Below are 21,072 nucleotides of genomic sequence, written 5' to 3'. Positions count from 1 at the left end.
ACCCCTTCTGATAATATTTTTAAATCAATAAAATAAAACACATAGTAATACAAAGCAAAACAATTATATGGAGATAAAGCTATCAAAATAAATAAAGACTATTATGATATAGTAATAAATGTGTTATTAATTAAATAAATAGTAAGACAATACATTTAAAACATAGGTGCGTTTAAGCTACATTTAGTTTTTAAAGACATATCCTTGTGAAGACTGACTACACTTGTGGCCTGCACACCTCTCAGTATTGAAGAGGGCTAAGAGTTCTTATCTGATGGCTGGGTACGGTGGCTCAGGCCTGTAATCCCAGCACTGTGGGAGGCCGAGGTGGGCGGATCATGATGTCAAGAGTTCGAGACCAGCCTGGCCAACATGGCGAAATCCCATCTCTACTAAAAATACAAAAATTAGCTGGGCATGGTGGTGCATGCCTGTAATCCCAGCTACTCCAGAGGCTGAGGCAGAAGAATTGCTTGAACCCTGGAGGCAGAGGTTGCAGTGAGCCGAGATCGCACCACTGCACTCCAGCCTGGGTAACAGAGCAAGACTCCATCTCAGAAAATAAATAAATAATTCTTATCTGAATCATCCAATTTTGCAAAGCTTTAACAAACAATGCATCTACCTCCACATATTAATTGACCAACAATTGGAGGCAAGGACTACTGGAAAGCAACATAGCTTGTGAGCACATGTGACTTCCACATTTGGTGGTGGAATGCCTCCCCTGCTCAGTGTCGGCCAGTTGTGTGGCACAGCTGTCTGTCAACAGGAAGACTGCAATTATGTGCAGTCTAGTGGCAGGTCTAATAACTGCCGCGGTTTCTAAGTAGTGATGAATGTAATGATATTTTGAGCTATCTGCAACAACTGTAATGTGATATGAAAATATCTGTGATTTCTACTGGTGACAAAGTCACAGATACTGCTAACACCACTGTGGTTTATTGTCTACATTTATAATAGAAAGAAATGCTCAACTAGTTTAAGGTTAGGAAAAATAAAGACATACTTTTCCCATCCAAGTTCATAGATTTCCCTGAATTTTGGGTCTGTGAACCACAGGTTAGGATGCTTCCTCTGGAGCCTTCTTGTCATATCTGCAGCCAGCCAGTAAAACAGTAAAGAGCACAGGAAACTGCACAGATGAAGTCTTTATGGACCTGCTCTGAAATTGACACATATCATTTCCACTCATGTTCCACTGGGGAAAGTTTAGCCCTGTGGCTACACCTCCCTACAAGGAAAGCTGAGAAATATAACCTTACTTTCATGCTCAGGAAGAAGAAATAACAGATTTGGATGCTCAGCCAGCAGTCTCTTCCACAGTCAGTAGTGTGGGTAGCCTTCTTGCCACACATAGAACACATCCAATCCCTTTCCAAGGGAGTCAAAGCAAAACCCCATGTAGCTTCTGCATTCAGCTCAATATCCGGAACTTCTAGGTGATGTACTTTCCAACAAGTCTGATAGAATTTCTCTTGGTCCACAGACTTATGAACTGTGCTCTACTCCCCACCCCTGCACACACCCAATATATAGGATAATTGCAATTAAGATTGGGAGACACGGGCAGTGCCTGGTCCATAACAATGATGGAACCCTGCCAGACAAGCATTGTGAAGACCCTCTGCCCTGGCAATAGAGGGGGTTACTACATTAGGTCCTGTATCCTTTCTCTGGGAGGAGTCTCCTTGTCTTCCGTAGCCCCTGCTCTGCCCTCTGGGAAATTCTCCTTTGTCCATTATCTCCTGTGGTCAGATCTGAAGGGGTTGTTAGTAGTATCCTCCTTTTGGGGGTTCCCACTGCTTTCACAGCACTTTTGGTTCATGGAAGCTTGGGGGTCCATATGTTTGTTTGAACTTTTTAAAGACCATCTTTGTGACTTCTTGAGAAATTCAATTTCTTCCTGCAAAAAGATTTCTGATCTATTTGCTTCCCATTGGTTACATGCACCGCTTACCACTTCCAAAATTCCCTATACATGATTCTTAAATCTGTTTGAGTTCTTTTTTGCTTTTTCAGCTCCATGCCAATCTCCATTTGTCAAATATCAGCTACTGTAAGGCCATCTGTAGCAAGAGGATTATTAGAGAGACAATATCCTTAACCTGATCTTCGCTGCAGGAATAAGTCCTTTGGTTTAACTGAGAAGACTTCATCGGTCTTTGTGGCTCAAATACTTATTCAGTGTTACCACTTCCTCTGTGGGGTCTAGAAACTGTTTCTTCAACCCTTGATTTCTGCTTACAAATAGCCCAGTTCTTTCTTGAGCTCATCTTTTCCTGGTGACAACCTGCTAAGTGAATTAAATAACTGACAATAAATCCCACCCACCTTTCTCCAATCTCTTTCACTATAGGTAGAGACCCAGTAGGAGATTAAATGTTCTCAGGTATCTAAATGCTTTCCTCCTAGCTCAATGGGCATATCTGTTTATATCTGTTTTCTCACCACCTTTTCCCAGCCAATGACATTTAATTTTTGTAATGGCGTCACCCTACTTCTAAAACCAATTTCTGTGCTAGAGTACAGTTAGGCTGCTAACAAATAGACCTCAAAATTTCAGTGGCTTAAAACAATAGTTGTTTATTTTTAGCCCACATATATTACTGGGTGGGCTGTTCTATGCGTGGTCATTCAAGAACTGATGCTCCTTGCATCTCATGGCTCTACAAATCCCTAGAACTTCATTTTTATTGTCTCCATTTGTATTGCTAGAATGGGGAAAGCATGGAGGAAAAAACCCAGGAAGTTTTGAATGGGCTAAGTCTGGAGTTTTAAAATTTCCATTAAAGGAAACTTGATCACATGGCTAAGTTGTATTGCAAGGGAAGCTGGGAAGTATAGTCTAACTGTGTGCCCAAGATTTTGGTGGACAACTGGTACCATCTGCATGGTTATTTTCAGCCTAGACTTTTATGCCCAGCCAATTTATCAATCCTGTATAAGGATGGTCAAAAGACATTTTCAGATGTGTAAAATCTAAAAAATATATATTCCATTAACCCTTTCTCAGAAAGCTATCAGAGGATGTGCTACACCAAAAAGAGGAATCAAGGCAAAAAAAAAAGACAACATGCAGAACAGAAAACAGGGAACAACAAATTGTATAGGTCCAGAGAGCCTTCAGTCCATATTAGGGCAGAAGTCTGGAGAGAAGTTTGGAGCTTTCTCCAGGACAAAAAGAAAAGTAGAACTAGTAACTTACATGACAGTGTGACAGAGTGGAAAATTGTAATAAGGTACATTCTGTATAAAGTTGTTAAAGAATGAGGAGATTTTAGTCAGAATATCAAAGAAAACTCAGTCATAAAATGAGATAATTACTAAATCTAGCAAAATAAACAATTTTATAATAAAAGAGATTTAATCATAAAACACTATATAGCTCAGCAGTGAACAATCTTTATACAATCATTAAATTGAAAACAGTGATGATGGGCTTAACCAAAAATTGAGATGTAATTAAAAGAGGTTTAGATAAGGAGTGTAAATAACTAAACTCATCATAATAAGATATGTATTAGTCAGGATGGGCTAAGTTATTCAATAGTAAGAACCCCAAAATCTAAATAGCAAAATATGCTTCTGTCTTACACAACACTGCTCACATGGATGCTCAGGGGCTTTGCTCCACGTGATCATTCAGGGATTCAGTCAGCAGCTCCACCAGCTTGTAGCAATACCCTCTGGAACACATGGCATCCTTGGTCCCATGGCAGGGCACAGAGAATGGAGAAGGGTGCATGAGTTTTTACCATCTCTCCTCTTATAATTTCATTTGCCAAGAACAGTCATATGTTCCTGTTGAACAGGCGGGGGCTTGACAATACAGTCTTCCATGTGCTCTGAAGGGGAGAAAGACTGGTAATATTTGCCAAGGGAAGTTTACAAAATCACCTAAAATGAATAAATCAAGAGACAGTGTTATATACACATTCTTTTAAAATATGGAAGTAAGAACCAGAACATGTTGAAAAGTTAAAAGAAAAAAAAGGTTGAAAATGTTTCTGGTGAGCCTGGCAAGTAACCAGCATGGGGAGTGAAGCAGGCCAGGGAACAGGAGACCACTCGGTTTTGCTGTAAGCTTTTTTAGCATCATTTCACTTTTGAAACTATCTGCATGTATTGTTTTTATTAAGTTTTATGTAACTTATTTTTTAAGTTACTTGAAAACTAAAAACTGGAAGTAGGAAGACTATCACAAACATACCCCAGTAATCGCATCTGGGATCAGAATTGAGGTCAATCTTAGATGACCAGTCAGCAGTTTGCAGAATTCCCACCCTCCCTTGGCTGCTTGGTCAAGCTCCTTCCCAGGGTCTCTCACTGCTCATGATTCCAGACACTTGAATTTGCTTAGAGCAACTAGGCGCTGTCTTGCAGCCTCTTACCCTTCTCACATCTCTCAGAATTGTACTAATGTTTACCTTACATGCCTCAATCTAAAGAGTCTTCTCCTTGTGAAGACAAATGCAAAACACCAGTTGAAAACTTCCATTCTCCCTATTAGCTATTCGTAAAACCCCATCGGTCCGAGGCTTTTCAACTTGTTCTAACAGTTTCTTCTCTTCACCTTTTTTTTTTTTTTGAAAACTTTAGTTAAGCTAGGGATCTGACCTGTGGGCACTCTATTTCCTCCTTTGTGTCCTTGTTATGCACCCTTCTTACCAAGGTTTATAAATGTCCTTTGAACATCAGAGCATTCCAGGAATCTTGCTATGCCAGTCTTCCTCCTGCCCCTCTTCCACACACAATGGCCAGAGAGAGTTTCAGTGATGTGCCTGTCATCATGGTGTCCTTGATAACTCTCCTTTGTCTCCTTAGCAAAATAAGGTAGGCCCTTTACAACCTGTCCCTACCCACTTTCCACCCACCCGGCTGCCTGCCCCAGGCTCCCTGTTCTCCAGCCACCAGGAATCTCGGGCCTCCATTTTGGCTCCTGCGGGGGTCCCTGCCTGGAATGCCCGTCCTCTCCCTGCTGGATGCGTCTCTCAGATCCAGAAGCCTCCCCAGACTCCCAGCAGCTGCAGGGTAAGGGAAAGGGGTCCATTAAAATGGACGGTGAGTTCAACACTCTCTTAGCGATTCTAACACTGGGAAACTTACTCAGCTTCTCAGAACCTCAGTTTTTCAGCTGATGCGTTAGGATTGGTCTGAATTATCTTTAACATCTCTTTCAGGTCTAATACTGCTCCCTCCCACTACCCCCACCCCCGCAAAAATTACTGAATTGCAATGGATGTTTGCTTGCTTGTTTGTTTGTTTGTTTGTTTGTTTGCTTGCTTGCTTGTTTGAGACAGGGACTTACTCTGTCACCCAGGCTGGAGTCCAGTGGTGCGATCATGGCTCATTGCAGCCCCAACCTCCTGGGCTCAATCAATCCTCCCATGTCAGCCTCCCAAGTAGCTGGGACTACAGGCATTCACCACCACACCCAGCTAATTTTTGTATTTTTTTGTAGAGACGGGGTTTCACAGTATTGCCCAAGCTGGTCTTGAACTCCTGGGCTCAAGTGATTCACTCACCTTAGCCTCCCAAAGTGCTGGGATTACAGGTGTGAGCCACTACACCCTGCTGGAATTTAATTTTTAAGAGCACAGACTCTGAAGCTAGAGCCAAATTGCCTGGGTTCAAATCCCAGCTCACCCACTTACTAGCTACCTGACCTTGAGCAAGTTACTAAGCCTCCCTATTTAATGGGAAATTGTAATGGTCCTTGTCTCATAAGATTATTGTGAGAATTAAGTGATAATATACACATATGTTGTGATGCATATGAAGTGCTTGTAGTGGCTCTGATAAGCTCTTATTATTATCATTATTCTACACTGCCAAACTGAGCAATTGGAGGAACAAGGCCATAGCCCCTTTCTCTCTAAACCCCCAGTGTCTAGGACTTTGCCAAGCATGGAAAACAAAAATCTCCACTTTTTCCCTAGTGGAAAGAAGGAGAGAACTGGGAGAGTCACGTTTCAAGAGCTCTGCCCAGCCTCCTAGACTGTCTTCCCTTTCAGAATGTCACTCCATCAAGTCATATCGGGCCTTCTGCTCAACATTTAGAAGACTTGAGGGTAGAGCTGAGAGGGACTGCATTGGGGGGTAGGGGACAGAGCTTGTTTTAAGCTTGCTCAGGCCAAGTCCTTAGCTCTGAAACCTCTACAGGCATAAAAATCTATGAATTTAAGAGACTGAAAAAATACATCTCTGGAGGGCTGGGAGTGGTGGCACACCCAGGAGCTCTCGGAAGGCCAAGCCGTGTACCCCTCTTTGGGGAGACTCAGGGAGGACTGCTCTTCCCCACAAAATATACAAAAAGCTAGTGGCTTCTTCACTCCAGGTCTTCCTCAGAGATGAAGGACACCAGGATGGGAGAGGTGGGGAGGAGAGAGTCCCTGCACCCACCATGGTCAGCCTTGAAAGCTTTACCCACACGTGGGGTGATAAAAGCTGCAGCTGCTAAGGACCACAGAAGTCTGGGTTAGAACCAAGGAGAAGGAGCAACAAGGGGAATAAACAGTAGGGCTGGGGAATTGGTTAGCAAAGACCCCAAAGGCAGGAGGAGGGACAGGTCTCAGGAAAGGCTGGGTCAGGAGAGCACTCCAAACTAAGACACTGCTGGCCATTTGTATCTATCGCAGATTATTTAATAAAGAGCTGCCAAAGTGACTGCAATTTCATTGCTAATGTACTGATGCCTCGCAGTTCTGCATCTTAACCTCATTGCTGGGGCTCCAGAGGCCCCCTACCCACCCCGCCTCCCAGCCCAACGTCCCCCTGCAGCCACTGGGGCGGAGCGTCTCATTTTGCTAGAATGTCATCCATTTATCAAAGGACAGGATTAGCCCCCTCCTCCACATTCAGCAGGCAGAGCCTTCCTCTTTCTAATTTCAACTTGGCAACAGCTTAGGTTATTAACCTACTGAAATATCCTCCAGGGTCTCCCTCTCACACCACGCTGCTTCCCCCCATGTTTTCCCGGCATTCACTCTCTGACTCTTTTTCTCTAGGGCTGTGGTACTTAAACTTTTTCCATCTTTAGATCTTTATATATGGATAAAATATATCTCTCTCCTTACTCGTGTCTGATGCTAGAGGGGGGGATGTCATTAACGGTATTAATGGTGAGCTGAGCTGAGGGAATGCTCTCCAGGACAAGGGGGAAGACTGTGATGCCACTTTTGACAAGAGGTTGGAAGGCAAGCAGATGAGGTGAAAGGAGCTTTTGAACTAGGATCAGGAGACCTGGGTTCAGGACCTAACTCTATCACTCACTCAACTTTTGACCTTGGGCAAGTCAACTTCTCTTCTGTGGGCCTCAGTTTCCCTATGTCTGAAATGAGAGCAAGGATAAGAACCAGGGGTTCGAGGACTCAGGAACCCCCAGGGGTCAGGTGGATCACTGAAATGAGCAAATTGGCCAGTATAAGACAATGGGGAGTGATAGGGATATTGGAGCGTATGTGTCCAAACTGAAAGCAATCAAATTTTTTAAATTAAGTTTTCACCAAACAAAATAGATCTGCTGGACAAATTAAACCCATGAATACCAGTTTGTGGCCTCTGGAAAGCCCTCTGAGGTCCCTTTCCATTGTCGCGTTCTACAATATAATTATTTATGTGAACAGGGCCCATCTTTAAAGTACTTTGAGTAGACATGGTGTGAATTCAGGACATAGATCTCTTGGCCACCCCACCCCCAGCCCCTAACATATGCCTGATTTACTATCTGAAATGTCTTTAAAAGGTGTTGTGGTGTTCACATACGTCCAGGAATTATTCAGTACTCCTTTCTTCGGAACGTAAGACCTGATTCCCCTCCCCTTGTGTGTGGGTTGGACTTAGTGACTTGCCTTTAACAGATGAATTATGTTGGAAGTGATAGTATGTGACTTGTAAGACCAAGTCATAAAAGGCATTGTGGCTGCCTCCGCCTCCTTCTCCTCCTCCTCCTCTTCTTCTTCTTCCTCCTCCTCCTCTTCCTCCTCTCTCTTTCTCTCTTTCTCACTCTCTCGCTCGCTCACAGAAACCAGCTGCTATGAGGTGAGGACTTAAAGTAACCCTGTGGAAAGGCCCACATGGAAGAAACTGAGGCCTCCTGCCAACATTCACTGTAAGGGAGCCATCTTGGAAATGGATCCTGCAGCCTCTACCAAGCCCATAGCCCTAACCAAGATGTTGCTGGCAACCTAGCGAGAAACTCTCAACCAGAATGACCCAGCTAAGTCACTTTCAAATTCCTGACCCACTGAAACTGTGATATAATAACTAGTTGTTATTTTAAGCTGCTAAATTTGGGAGTAATTTGTTACACAGCAATAGATAATAAATACATTAAGAAACAAACTTCCCATTCCACAATAACAGATAAGACTTAAATCCACATTCCCCAGGGAAAGAAAAAGATCTCAAGTGGGCACCGAAAGTTAGGAGAAACTGGGAAGGAGGTGGTTGTTACATGGGCTGGAGATAAGCTTTGCTGGCTTTATAATTTGCAACAAAGCAACACTGAAATTATAATAAGTAAATTAATTGTTAGAAACTAGGTGCTGAGCTATATATATTCAAAATCATAACTCAGATCCACCTAATTCAGTCTTTCTGCTGGACACCTTAACTCAGATGGTCCAATATCACTGCAACCTGAATCCATCCAATTCTCAGCCCAGTTTTTCCCCCAAAAGCCTCCATGCCTCAGAGAATGGCACCACCATCCACCTAGGGCATACACAACTTCCATCTCCAACTTCAACAAGAATAAGAACTGCAGATTTTACCCCCTCCAATTTTTTTTTTTTTTTTTTTTTTTTTTTTTTTTGAGACGGAGTCTTGCTCTATCACCCAGGCTGGAGTGCAATGGTGCGATCTTGGCTCACTGCAACCTCCGCCTCCCAGGTTCAAGCAATTCTCCTGTCTCAGTCACCCAAATAGCTGCAATTACTGGCACACGCCACCACACCCAATTTTTTTTTTTTTTTTTTTTTTTTTGTATTTTAGTAGAGACGGGGGTTTCACCATGTTGCCCGGGCTGGTCTCAAACTTCTGAGCTCAGGCAATCCACCCGCCCAGGCCTCCCAAAATGCTAGGATTACAGGCATGAGCCACCACACCCAGCCCACCTCAAATATTTTACCAGTTCAATGGCAGCAAAGAAAACAGGGAGAGAAGTGGTTCTCTAAATTTTCAAGAGTACTTCTATTTTTTTCTTTTTGAGACAGGGTCTCATTCTGTCACCCAGGCTGTAGTGCAGTGGCATGATCATGGCTCACTGCAACGTTGACCTCCCAGGCCCAAGCAATCCTCCCACCTCAGCCCCCCAAGTAGCTGGGACCACAGGCACATGCAGCCACACCTGGATAATTCTGTTTACTTGTTGTGGAGATGGGGTCTCATTATATTGCCCAGGCTGGTCCAGAATGCCTAGGCTCAAGCAATCTTCCCACCTTGGCCTCCCAAAGTGCTGGGATTGCAGGCATGAGTCACCACACCTTGCCAAGAGTACTTTCATTTCTTCAAGGACATGCATACCTGTCTTTCCACATCCTCCAGCTAGCTATTGCTGAGTAACAAGCTACCCTAAAACTTAGCAGCTTAAAACAACAATAATCATCTGTTCTGCTCATGACCCTGCAATTTAGGTGAGGTTCAACAAGAACAACTCCTCTCTGCTTCACAATATTTGGGGTTTCAGCTGGGATGATTCATATGGCTGGACGCTGGGAAGCTGTGATGTATTAAGCTGGCTTGTACCAGTTTGCAACAGCCAATTGTTAAATATTCAGAAATTTTTACAAGTCAGTTGTTACACTATTGGTAGCTTTAAATTGGCCCTGGTGAGACTAATTACAGTCAGAAATCAACAAACACTATAAATCAGGGCACTTTTCATTCAGAGAGTAGGTTTACCAGCACACCACTGTTGACCAGGCATCTCTCTCTCTCTCTCTCTCTCTCTCTCTCCATCACATGGCTAACTTGGGCTTCCTTACAACATGGCAGTCTCAGGGCAGTTAGGCTTCTTACAGGGTGGCTGGCACTTTGCCAGACCGAGTGTCCCAAAGAATCTAATCAGAAGCTACTTGGCTTATTACCTCATCCCAGATGTCCCAGGATGTTACTTCTCTCACATTCTATTGGCCAAGCAAATCACTAAAACCAACCCAGATTCAAATAAAATGATTAGACTTCATCTTTCGATGGGAGGAGGGGCAGAGAACATGTGGCCATCTTTAATCAACCATAGCATAGGACAAGAGTCTAGGGTGTAGCAGACGGACTGGTCTAGATAGCAGAAGACTCAAGTCATACCCCTCCTCTACTTCTTACTAGATGTGTGCCTTCAGCATGTCATTTAACTTACTTAAATGTCCTTTTCTTAATTGTTAAACAAACAAAAAAAGATAAGAGAAAAAAAAGAGAGGAGTGCCAATAACCTTCATTTTGCCTATTTCTCAGGATTATCGTTTGGAACAAGTAAGATCATTATAATGTACCTAGATGTAATTTAGCACGATACAGAGTCAAGGCTCTTCTGCAGTAGTTTTTCATGTATGTACTGTAATTATGTTGATCATATAATTCATCATTCAAACCAGGACACTTTGTAGAGTGAAAAGGGATGCCATTAATAATTATATAACAAGTATAATCAGGACTGAACCCAGTAAACCTGCTTGCATGGTCACCAGCTATAATAAATATGCCAGTTTTCAGAAAAGAAACTCAGTGATATGAACTGGGTTACGTTTCCCAATGGTAAGCATCTAGTGGGGAAAAAATAAGTAAACATTCCAGAAACAATTTAGCAAGTCAAAGAGATCCAGCCTAAAATTTCCAATGGAATAAGGCAGACTACAAATAGATATATAAAGTAAAAATGAAAAACAATCTCTTTTTTGTCTAATTCAAATCATTTCTTCATTCCCAATGTCAAGTAACCCACTCAGGTTCCCCATTTAACTCTCGACCAGTGTGCTTGCCTCTCCTCTGACCTCTATCCAGTCACTTGTGCTCCGCTCCCACGGAGAATTCTATCAAGAATACAAAATGTCTCAGATCATTCCTGGCATGAACCCCTTTAATTGCCCTTCATCACTTGCAGGAGATACCTTCAGCCCCAAGCATGGTATAAGCACACTATGGTCTGGCCCTCCTCCTACTTTTCCCTAGCCTCCTCTCCTGTCCCCTTTGACCTCACCCATTATTTATATTCTAGAAATTTCCAAACACTTGTATCTCTTGATGTGCAGTGCTAAAGTTTGTATGGTAACACCTTGCTCTGAACCATTGTCTCAGCCTGGAATGTTCTCCCCCATTGCCTCTGCCTCTTCAGCTCTCACTTGTGACTATAGTCGCCACTCAGGAGTCATCCCTGAAGGAATGACTAGACATCCCAGGCCAGGGACAATGCCCTCCCCAATGCTCACCAAGCATCCTGAGTACTGGAATGGTTAAGGGCACAGACTTGGGGCACAGAATGCCTAGGTTCAGATCCCAGATGATCTTGGGCAAGTTGCTAATCAAGCCATGCCTCAGTTTCCCCACCTGTAAAATATATTAAATAGGACTCATCTCTTGAGGTTGTAATGAAGATTAACTGTGTTAACATTAATATAATACATATATAATTTGATACAGTGCCCAGCACACAGACCATTCCCTGTAAGTAGTAGTTGTCATCCTCAGATGTGGTCTGTATCTGGCCCTTGCAAGGGCAAAGGCTGGATCTAATTCACATGGGTATTCCTGGAGGCTCCTAATAAGTGTTGGTTGAAATGAACTGAGTTGGCTAGGCGCAGTAGCTCATGCTTGTAGTCCCAGCACTTTGGGAGCCAGAGGCGGGTGGATCACCAGAGGTCGGGAGTTCAACACCAGCCTGGCCAACATGATGAAACCCCATCTCTACTAAAAATACAAAAATCAGCTGGGTGTGGTGGCACACGCCTGTAATCCCAGCTACTTGGGAGGCTGAGACAGGAGAATCGCTTCAACCCAGGAGATAAAGGTTGCAGTGAGCCAATATTGTGCCACTGAACTCCAGCCTGGGCAACAGAGCAAGATTCCATCTCAAAAAGAAAAGAAAAGGAAAGAAAAAATAAATGAACTGAATTTAGGAGCTCTTGGGCACCTTCAGGGAGACTCTCCATTCCCCTGTTACATTAGGGGACTCATTAATGTAATAATGAGGCATTGAAACTTTGATTTCAGCTACTGATGGGACGACTTTGCCATGAGGAAAATGGCCTACTCATTGTACCAGCCATGCTCCTCCTCCTTCCAAATCCCTAGGGAAACTCACCTCGCTGGCTCTGCCACCCTTGGTGTTTCTCTGAGTTTGTTTCTCTCACTCCCTGCCCTGATCCCCAGGCAGCTCCTTTCCTAGAGGAGGGCAGCTTCTGACACCCAAACTCCAGAATGACACATGTGCCTAACCACATGAGGAGACCAAAAATAAATTAATTAATACGTAATAAATGCAGCACCTTGTATTTGTTTTCTCGCTCTAAGTCCGGGGGTTGGAGATTTTCCCTCAAATTTCAACTTCCCTTTCTCTGGCCTCACATTTCTAAATATACCCAAATGAGGATTTTATGAGCAAACCAAGTTATACATAAAACATTTTTACATTCCTAAACTGACAAAGTGATTTAACTGTGTAAAGGGTACTTGAAGTCTAAGTATGACACATGCTTCAAAATTTCCTTAAATTTCCACTTTTAAAAAAAGGGATTTTGAAGAGCTCCAGAATTCCCAGACATTTTCCTACTCTAGCCTGACTCTCAAGTGGCAATGTGTGTCCATGCAGCAGCCTGTTCCACGAAGAGCGCTCCTGAGTGGAGAAGGCTAGGGCCTCACTAAGTCTTTTGTGTCCAGGCACAAGCCCTTTTACCACCATCACTGCCTCCCACACCACACTGACCTTCCCAAGAAGATACCATAAACAGCTGGAGTTGCCTCTGCAGAGCAAAGCTCCCAGGAGCCCAAACATCTGGGCAGCTGCCAAGAGCGCCAGTTCCTCCAGCCCTTCTCCGTTTTAGGGATTTTAACATCCCTTTTTCCCCAGATCTCTTAGCAAATGCCTAACTGCATTCTAGGGTGATCGCACCCACTAAAGTGCTTCGTTGGCCCAAGGAAGCACAGGAGAAAAGCCAGTTGCCCTACCAGTGTCCTTGCATAACAGCTGTTAAGTCCAGAGGGGTGCATTCTGCCCAAGACAGAGTGAAGTGCTGGTCTTTGTCTCAGAACAGAATACAGGAAAGTGTCAGAACTACCTCAGCAGGAATTTGGGCTTAAAGTTTCTGATAATCAGTTAGTGGGCATCTTAATCCATTCTGACTGCTATAACAAAATACTTTAGACTGGGTAATTTATTAACATAAATGTATTGCTCACAGTTCTCGAAGCTGGAAAGTCTAAGATCAAGGCACCAACAGATTTTGGTATCTGGGGGAGGCAGGGCTTGTTCTCTTCTCCAAAGATGCTGCCTTCTTGCTGCATTCTCACATGGCTGAAGGAGTGGGAGGGGTAGGTAGGCTCCCACAAGTCACTTTATAAGGGCACTAATCTCATTTAGGAGAGCCCCACCTTCATGACCCTAATCACCTTCTAAAGGCCCCAATTGTGGATTAAATTCCAACATACAAATTTAGGGGGCACACCCACATTCAGAGCAAAGCACTGGGTGAAATGAGGACCAAGAGCTTAAGGACAGATGTTTATACAGTGGACACCTGCTACAGTCTTGGCAGGAGAGGCAGTATGACCTGGAGGCACAGAGCCCTAGAATCCCTCAGCCCTGGTTTGAATTCCGGCTCTCCTAGTTGCCAGCTGCATCTTTGGGTAAGATGTCTACTCTCTCTAAGCCTTGGCATCCTCATCTGTAAAATGAGATGATGATAACAATAGTGCCCACGCCATGGTTTTTCTGAGAATTAAATATAAAAGGGCTCAACATAGAGCTTAACATATGAGGCTGCTCAGTAAGTGCTACAATTGTTATTTTTATTCCTAAGGTTTGGGATTTCCCTGGACTCATAAGACGACCAGTTTCTAAACCAGCACCTGCCTCTCCACCACATGACCTCATCTTCATCATAGAGGTAGATGTCCAGTTCACGCCGCCTGAGAAACGCCTCATAGAATTCTTGCAGGCCCTCCAGCTGGCCACTGCCAGCCCTGCTCAGGACCCCAGATCTCACCAGTTACCTGTGTCCACCCTGTCTCCTTGCTCCATCCCACCCCAGTTTAGAGAGTGAGAATGCTGGCTGGGACCCCAAAGACCTATCTGCAACTCCCCAACTCCAAGAAAGGGGGGCTCCAACAAGGCAGGGCTGTAATGAGATGGAAGATTTGGGCTAATCCGGAGCCAAATGAGGGCCTAATTCCTGCTGTAAAAATCTGTCAGCTGCTAGTTAACAGTTCCTCTGGCCCTGGGCTTGAGGGTGGGGGTGGGGAGTGGCCTCTGTTTGCAGGAGCAGTTGGGCTTGTACCTAGGGTGTTGTTTTTCTCCCTTTTCCTTGTTTTTACGTTTTTGGAATGTGAATATAAACTTTATGGAGGGGCCTGGTCTCTGTTCACACCGGGTGCTAATAACCCACAGCTGAAAGCAGAGGCTCAGAGGAAACCCGGGAGGTGCAGCGTGCAGAAGGCTACAGGAACCGGAGGGGCGGGCACGCGGCTGGAGGAGGGGGCCGGGACGATATTTAATATTGAATTTGCTGGGTTGTTTTTTTTTTAATGTGGAAACTTTTAGACACAAACTGGCCCCTGTGTTTAAGTCATTAAAACATCTTTAAGCATTTTCTGGTTTGAGTTTGCTCTGCAGCCGTCCTGGTTCCTGGAATGTATTTTATTTTTCTTTTAAGTCGGTGAAAGCAGAAGGAGAAGGAGGTTGGGGGTAGGGGGCTGGTATGGGGGAAAAGTGCATTTCCAACAGATTTTTCTTTTTCTTGTTCCTGGGGTGGGGAAGAGGGCGGAGAAGGAGAGAACAGGGCTCCCTGTGTCTGATCTTTAATCCCCAGGAATCCCGCTCGGCCTTTTAGGGCCCATGCACTTGCTGACACGACATACATTGCCGCCTATGTCGGGGGCGTCTCCCGCCCTCTAGGACAAGCAGGGAATCCTTACAAACTGGGTTAAAGTCGCCCTAGGCTTGGGGGCGGGCGAGGAGCGGCGCTGGGACATGGCCCGCCAACCGAGCGCACCAGGGCGCGGCGCGGCGGGAAAGAGGCCCGGGCCTCGGTGGTCCCGCAGCCCAACCAAGGGGCCTGGGCCTCCTCTCTGCCAGGGCTCACAGCGACGCCCTCACTGCGGAATCTCACGCGCTTCCGCTTGGCACCCAGGCCCAGTGTCTGCCTCGGCCGCCGCCGGCCTCCACACGTGGCAAGGATAGTGCCTAATGCAGTTGCTCCGGGGGACAGGGACGGAACGCGCACATGGCGACCCAGGGCCTGAGGGGACGCCCGCAACGCCTCTGCCCCGAGCACTTCGTGACCGCTTTCTTGACCTCAGGACGAAGCCCTAATAAACCAGCAGCACAGCCGTGGCATCTTAAAGAAGGAGGCCTAGAATTTGGATTCCTGGGTCGCGAGGTCTGAACCCAGACTCAGAAGAGCCGCGGCCAGAGGTTGGAGCCGGATATCCGCGCAGAAACTGTGCTTTCTTTGCAGTGGAGACGCCCAGGCCAGGAGTGGGGCTGAGACTTAAATGGGATCCCCAGGCAACCTCTCGAAAGTGGGGTAGTTACCCCGGTACTGCTCTGACTAGGCGGGAGGATTGGCATCCCCAGGACGGAGCCCTACTGGGTACGCAGTAGGTGTCAAGTACCGAGTTGGAGTTATTCCATCAGTGGCGCAGAACTTTATGGCCCCAGAGAATCCCAGCCCCAGTTTCAGCTCCTCTGGGAACTCCCTCCCCTGCTGAGTCTGTTTTATCCATTTGAATAATGGGGAGGCCTGAACACCTTTGGGGGGAGGGAGGGAGGAATGAGCAGTTTTCCAAAAAGGGTTCTTTTTCACAAGCTTGGAAAATAGAATGGAGGTGCGTCTGAGAGATGAGGATTTGGCGGGCCGTCTGGAGTGGGTAATGGGAAGCTCAAGGTGTGTGTGTGCGCGTGCGCACAGAGACACAGTCGAGTTAGGGAAACTCTTCGTCTAGGATAGCCTTTGTAAGGTGATCCGTCTCCTCCTCCCTGCCAGGCTCAGAGGCCACCAGCACAGATGGCTAGTCTACCAGCTCCCCAGGGGAACCTTCTTACTGCAGTCCTCTGCAACTCCATACGGCACCAGGGTCAGGGACTGTCTAGGAGCAAAGAGGAGGTGTGAGAGGCCGCCAGATGAGGAGGTCTCACAGAGCCCAGGACACGGCCACTTCAGAGCCTCCTGGCCCTGCTCCTCTCAGATGCCCTGGGACTTGGGGTGGAGGTGGCGGGGAGGTCATGGTAAACCAAGGATTTGGAGGTTGCATGAAAGCAAGGCACTTGAACCAGTTCCTGAGCTGGTTCCATTCCTCCTTCACCCACCCAGCAGGTTTTCAGGGTGCCTGGCATTGTGCTAGGGGTAGAAGGACGAACTGGATCCTCCAGGAGTTTGCCCCCTTGGCAGAGGAGCTGGGCTGAAGTTTAATGAGGGGAGCGGCGGGCACCTGGGTATCTCACTGCCTAAAGACCTTGGTTCCAATCCTGCCTATGCCAGACCTGGACTTACTCATGACCTCATCAGGACCGTTTTAGTGATTTTTGCCCTAAAATTAGAAGGCCTTACAGGTCGGGAAGCTAAGACTCCATGGGTCCCTGAGCTGTCCTGTGCCATAGCATGAACGTAGGCCCAGTCCATCCTCACACTTCCACCCCTCAGGCTCGGTGTCTTGGCGGCCGCCGCCTCCAGCCGAGCGCCTGTAGCTGAGTGCATGACTAGCGCTCCTGCGCCCAGCAAACACACATTGCTGAATTCCCAAAGAGAAGAAAGCGTCCAGGGAGGGCCGGCTTTCATTTGGAGAGAGCTTTACATCTGGCGAGACCCCTCCTGCTGGCCTCTCACGCTACAGGGGTTGGAGGAGGAAGAGTGAGACCTCGCACGTGCTGAGCGGATGGAGTGAACCTGGGCTTCCTAGCAGCAATGTGCCGTGGGTCCCCCGAGCGGGTCCCGGGGACCCGCTGGGCGCCTTCCACAGATCCACAGAGCCTGGCCCGCTGCGCACCCTCCGCCCTCCCGGGAAGGGCCTTCCCAACTGTCCCCTGCGCGCCCTTCACTGCAGATTCCGGAAACTCTGGAGGCACAAACGGCTCTGCCTTTAGGACGCAGTTCTATCCTGCAAACAAGCAGGCCCTGGCAGTAATTTGGCTCTGAAAATTGGTGCCACAGGAACAGCTGAGAGCTGGCAAGGCCGGCGACCCCGCGGGTCAGCGTCTGTCAGTCCGCATTAAGATATGCAAAGCCGAGGCGCCCGCGCAGCCGCCGTCGCCTCTCGGCCCGGCGCGTAATTGGTGTCAACTGTTTGATTGCCATAATTGCTACTGTCTGGGGAGGTAGCTTCCAGGCCCCGGTGGGACAGAGCCCGCCACTCGCCCCCGAGGGCCCCCTAGACCCTGCCCTCTCCTGCCGACTGCTCGAGGAGACCCGCAGGCCCGGGACTCCGTTGGGACTCCCCGTTCCTCCCTCCCTTTCCCTGTGAGCAAGGGTGGAGTGGGGAGAAGCGAGAGGGTCTATCCGCCCCGACCCCACCCCCCACACCAACACAAACTACATCTTCTTTTGGAGGGAAGAGGAACGGGAGGGTTTAGGCCTGCATGTTTCAACTCGGGTCCCACATTTCTGATCCCATAATAGTCAAGATCACAGTAGTGGCCATTACCATGGCTGGACCTCACTAGAGCCTGTGGAATCAGTATTATTACCTCCTCCCTTAGAGATAGGAAACTGAGCTGCAGGGAGTTAGAGCATGGACCTGTTGAGAAGCAAGGCCAGGTAGGAAAGTTAAGCTCTCCCTAGAGCCCTACCCGCTTTCCCATTCCACAGAAGAGGAGGCCTGGCAGCCGGCTGCATTTGGGGATTTGTAGTGGATTCACAATTCACCCTGATTTTGGGGTGCTTGGGCCCATGGAGGCAGGGCCACTTGGGGGTAGCCATGCGATGCCTCCTGTCGTGTCTTAAGTTCTTGGAAAAGGAAAGTGGGCAACCAGGGCATCTCATGACCAAGCTGGGCTTCTAGAGCAGGATTTCTTAAACTTGGCCTGGATACATCTTTATTGTAGGGACTGTCCTGTGCATTATATGATATTTAACAGCATTCTTGGCCTGTACCCATTATATGCCGGTGGCACACCCACCCACCCCTTCCCCAGTTGTTATAACCAAAAATGCCTCCAGAAATTGCCAAGTGTCCCTGGTGAGGAGGGAGACAAACTGCTCCCAGTTAAGAATTGCTGGTCTCAACTGGGTCCCTGTAGGATCCAGAGCCAGGTGTCTCAAGTCTGGCAAGTAAGTCTAATTCAAAGAAAAATTTCCATATCAACTCGTATGCTAGACACAGAAATAAGTAAGTCAGGGTCAATGCCTTCAAGAGAAAACAATGGCAGGCTTAGAGACAGTTTTAGATGCCATGTCAGAAGCAGCACAGAATGTTAGGGGAGCCCTGAGCAGAACTCCTAAAGCAGTCTGGGAGTAGTCTAGGGGGGCTTCTCAGAGGAGGCAGTGCTTGAGCTAGAAGGATGACTAATAGATGTCCTTTACATTTAGTAAGTAACAATAACAGTCTTGACTAGAATGTATTGCTGTTTGCCTCTGTTTTGTTTTCTTAAGTTGCCTGTAATAGGAAGGGCTTGGAATGAAACTTTCTGGAACATGGGGCTGAAAATATGCAAACCCCAGTGGAGAACTGGGGTGTGGGGGAGTGTCTGCAGCAGGAGCAGGCAATGAAAACGTTTGTTGTCTGTAGGGAATTTTTAAACAATAATAAAATCTACTAAAAGTCATGTGCTTTTTCTGTTATCACCATGCACCAGCCATTTTGTGTCAGTAATAAAATACTCCTCCCTGAAGTACAAAAAAAAAAAAAAAAAAAAAGGCCGGGCACGGTGGCTCAAGCCTGTAATCCCAGCACTTTGGGAGGCCGAGACGGGTGGATCATGAGGTCAGGAGATCAAGACCATCCTGGCTAACACGGTGAAACCCCGTCTCTACTAAAAAATACAAAAAAACTAGCCGGGCGAGGTGGCGGGCGCCTGTAGTCCCAGCTACACAGGAGGCTGAGGCAGGAGAATGGCGTAAACCCGGGAGGCGGAGCTTGCAGTGAGCAAGCTGACACTGCAGTGTCGCCTGGGCTGACAGAGCGAGACTCTGTCTCAAAAAAAAAAAAAAAAAAATGTCTGTTGTACTATGTTCTAAGCAATTACTGCGGTGACTGTTGAGTTTCAAATTAGCACATTTCTGTTACTTATCCTTTAGTAAAGAGTGTACACTACCTGATAGTTAATTTGAAGAACTCTCATGTATATAGCCAGCCTAGAACACACAGGACTCAGCTACACTCTTCATTTTGAGATTAAGTTCAAATTCAAATTCATTAGAGCTAGCTTCAGCCACAGTTCGGGTCTCAAATCCTATAGTTCTACATGTCCCTCCCTTTAAACAGTAGATTCAAAATCAATAGTGATACACAGTGATTGCAAAGACAAAGTAACAGACTCAAGCTACTTCAATTCTGTTATTCTCCATGCAAATCATTCTCTGAGACTTGCAGAGTTTACTCTTTTGGGAGCCTTTTCTTTTGTTGTTTTGTTTTGTTTTTGTTTTTTTGAGACAGGATCTGGCTCTGTCACCCAGGATGGAATGCAGTGACACAATCTCGGCTCACGGCAACCTTGGGAGCCTTTCTTCATGTATTTCTTCCCCCCGCTCCCCACCCCCAAAATTAACATAATTTTCAAGTATTAATTGCTTTTGTCTTTTTGTACTGTAGTATTTGTTTATTTCCTGGTATGATTATATAGAGTTGAATAAAAGAACAGTTACGCTGTCTGACTTTTCAGGCCATTATTATTTATTTGTCATTTATTATCACGGTGATAATTTTATCATATGGGAGGTGTTAAAAAATATTTAGTAAGGGTGTCTAATACGTTAGGTACCCCACTGGTCTGAAAAAAATGCCAGATCCAGTGAATGCCCCATGAGGTCACCACTCCCTGGACCCTCGTGGCTGCTGGCTGGGGGCTGGCAGGCGGCCCAGTGGGCAATGTGAACCAACATTTCCCTCTCACATGCCTTCCCTAGGCTCCTTCCCTGCTAATTCCCTCCACAGCAACCACACCCCACCCACCCCCCATCCTTCTCTTCCCTGTCCTCTCAGCCCAGTCTCAGTTGTGACTGGGTAGGGAAGACTCTCAGAGGACCTAAGGTATGACCTCAGGGCTGGCATACTTCAATGTAGGCCACAGCCTCAGCAGGACCTGAGAACACATCCTGTTCAAGAGCCTCGGCATACTGGGGAAACTGAGGCCAAAGAGAGGCAACACCCAGCCTAAGGTCCCCTAGCCGGTTAGTGGGTCAGGGCAGAGCTGGAATTCATTACTTCTGGCCTGCAGGTCTGTGTCCTTTCATGACACCACTTAGCCCTAACCTAACAAGATGCGCTAATGGGAGAACTTGAGTCATCAGCGGCAGGCCTCCCTGGGTGTCCTTTCTGGCCAGGAGGGCTGTCCTTGGGCCCTTTTCTGGCTCCAGAGTAGCCAAACTCCCAGCCTTGGGTTGCTAATGGTGCTATTCTTGGCACAAAGGAAGAGGCTGATGGCAATTTTTTAATGCAATTGACTCATCAAAGACATTTTGACCCCTACTATGTGCCTAGACTTGCGCTATGCCCCAGAGACATAGAAATAAGTAAGTCACTGCCACTGGCTTCAAGAGAATAATCAAGGCATAAAGACAGGGTTTTCGATGTCACATCAGACTCAGCACAGAACGTTCAGGGTGCCCAGAAGAGAACTCCTAAAGCAGGCTGAGGGTAGTCTAAGAGGGCTTCCCAGAGGAGGCAGTGCTTGGGCTTGAAGGATAGCTAATAAAAGGCCGGCAA

Source organism: Macaca fascicularis, chromosome 4, assembly GCF_037993035.2.
Source record: "Macaca fascicularis isolate 582-1 chromosome 4, T2T-MFA8v1.1".
NCBI classification, from domain to species: Eukaryota; Metazoa; Chordata; class Mammalia; order Primates; family Cercopithecidae; genus Macaca; species Macaca fascicularis.
This window is presented reverse-complemented; position numbering follows the sequence as displayed.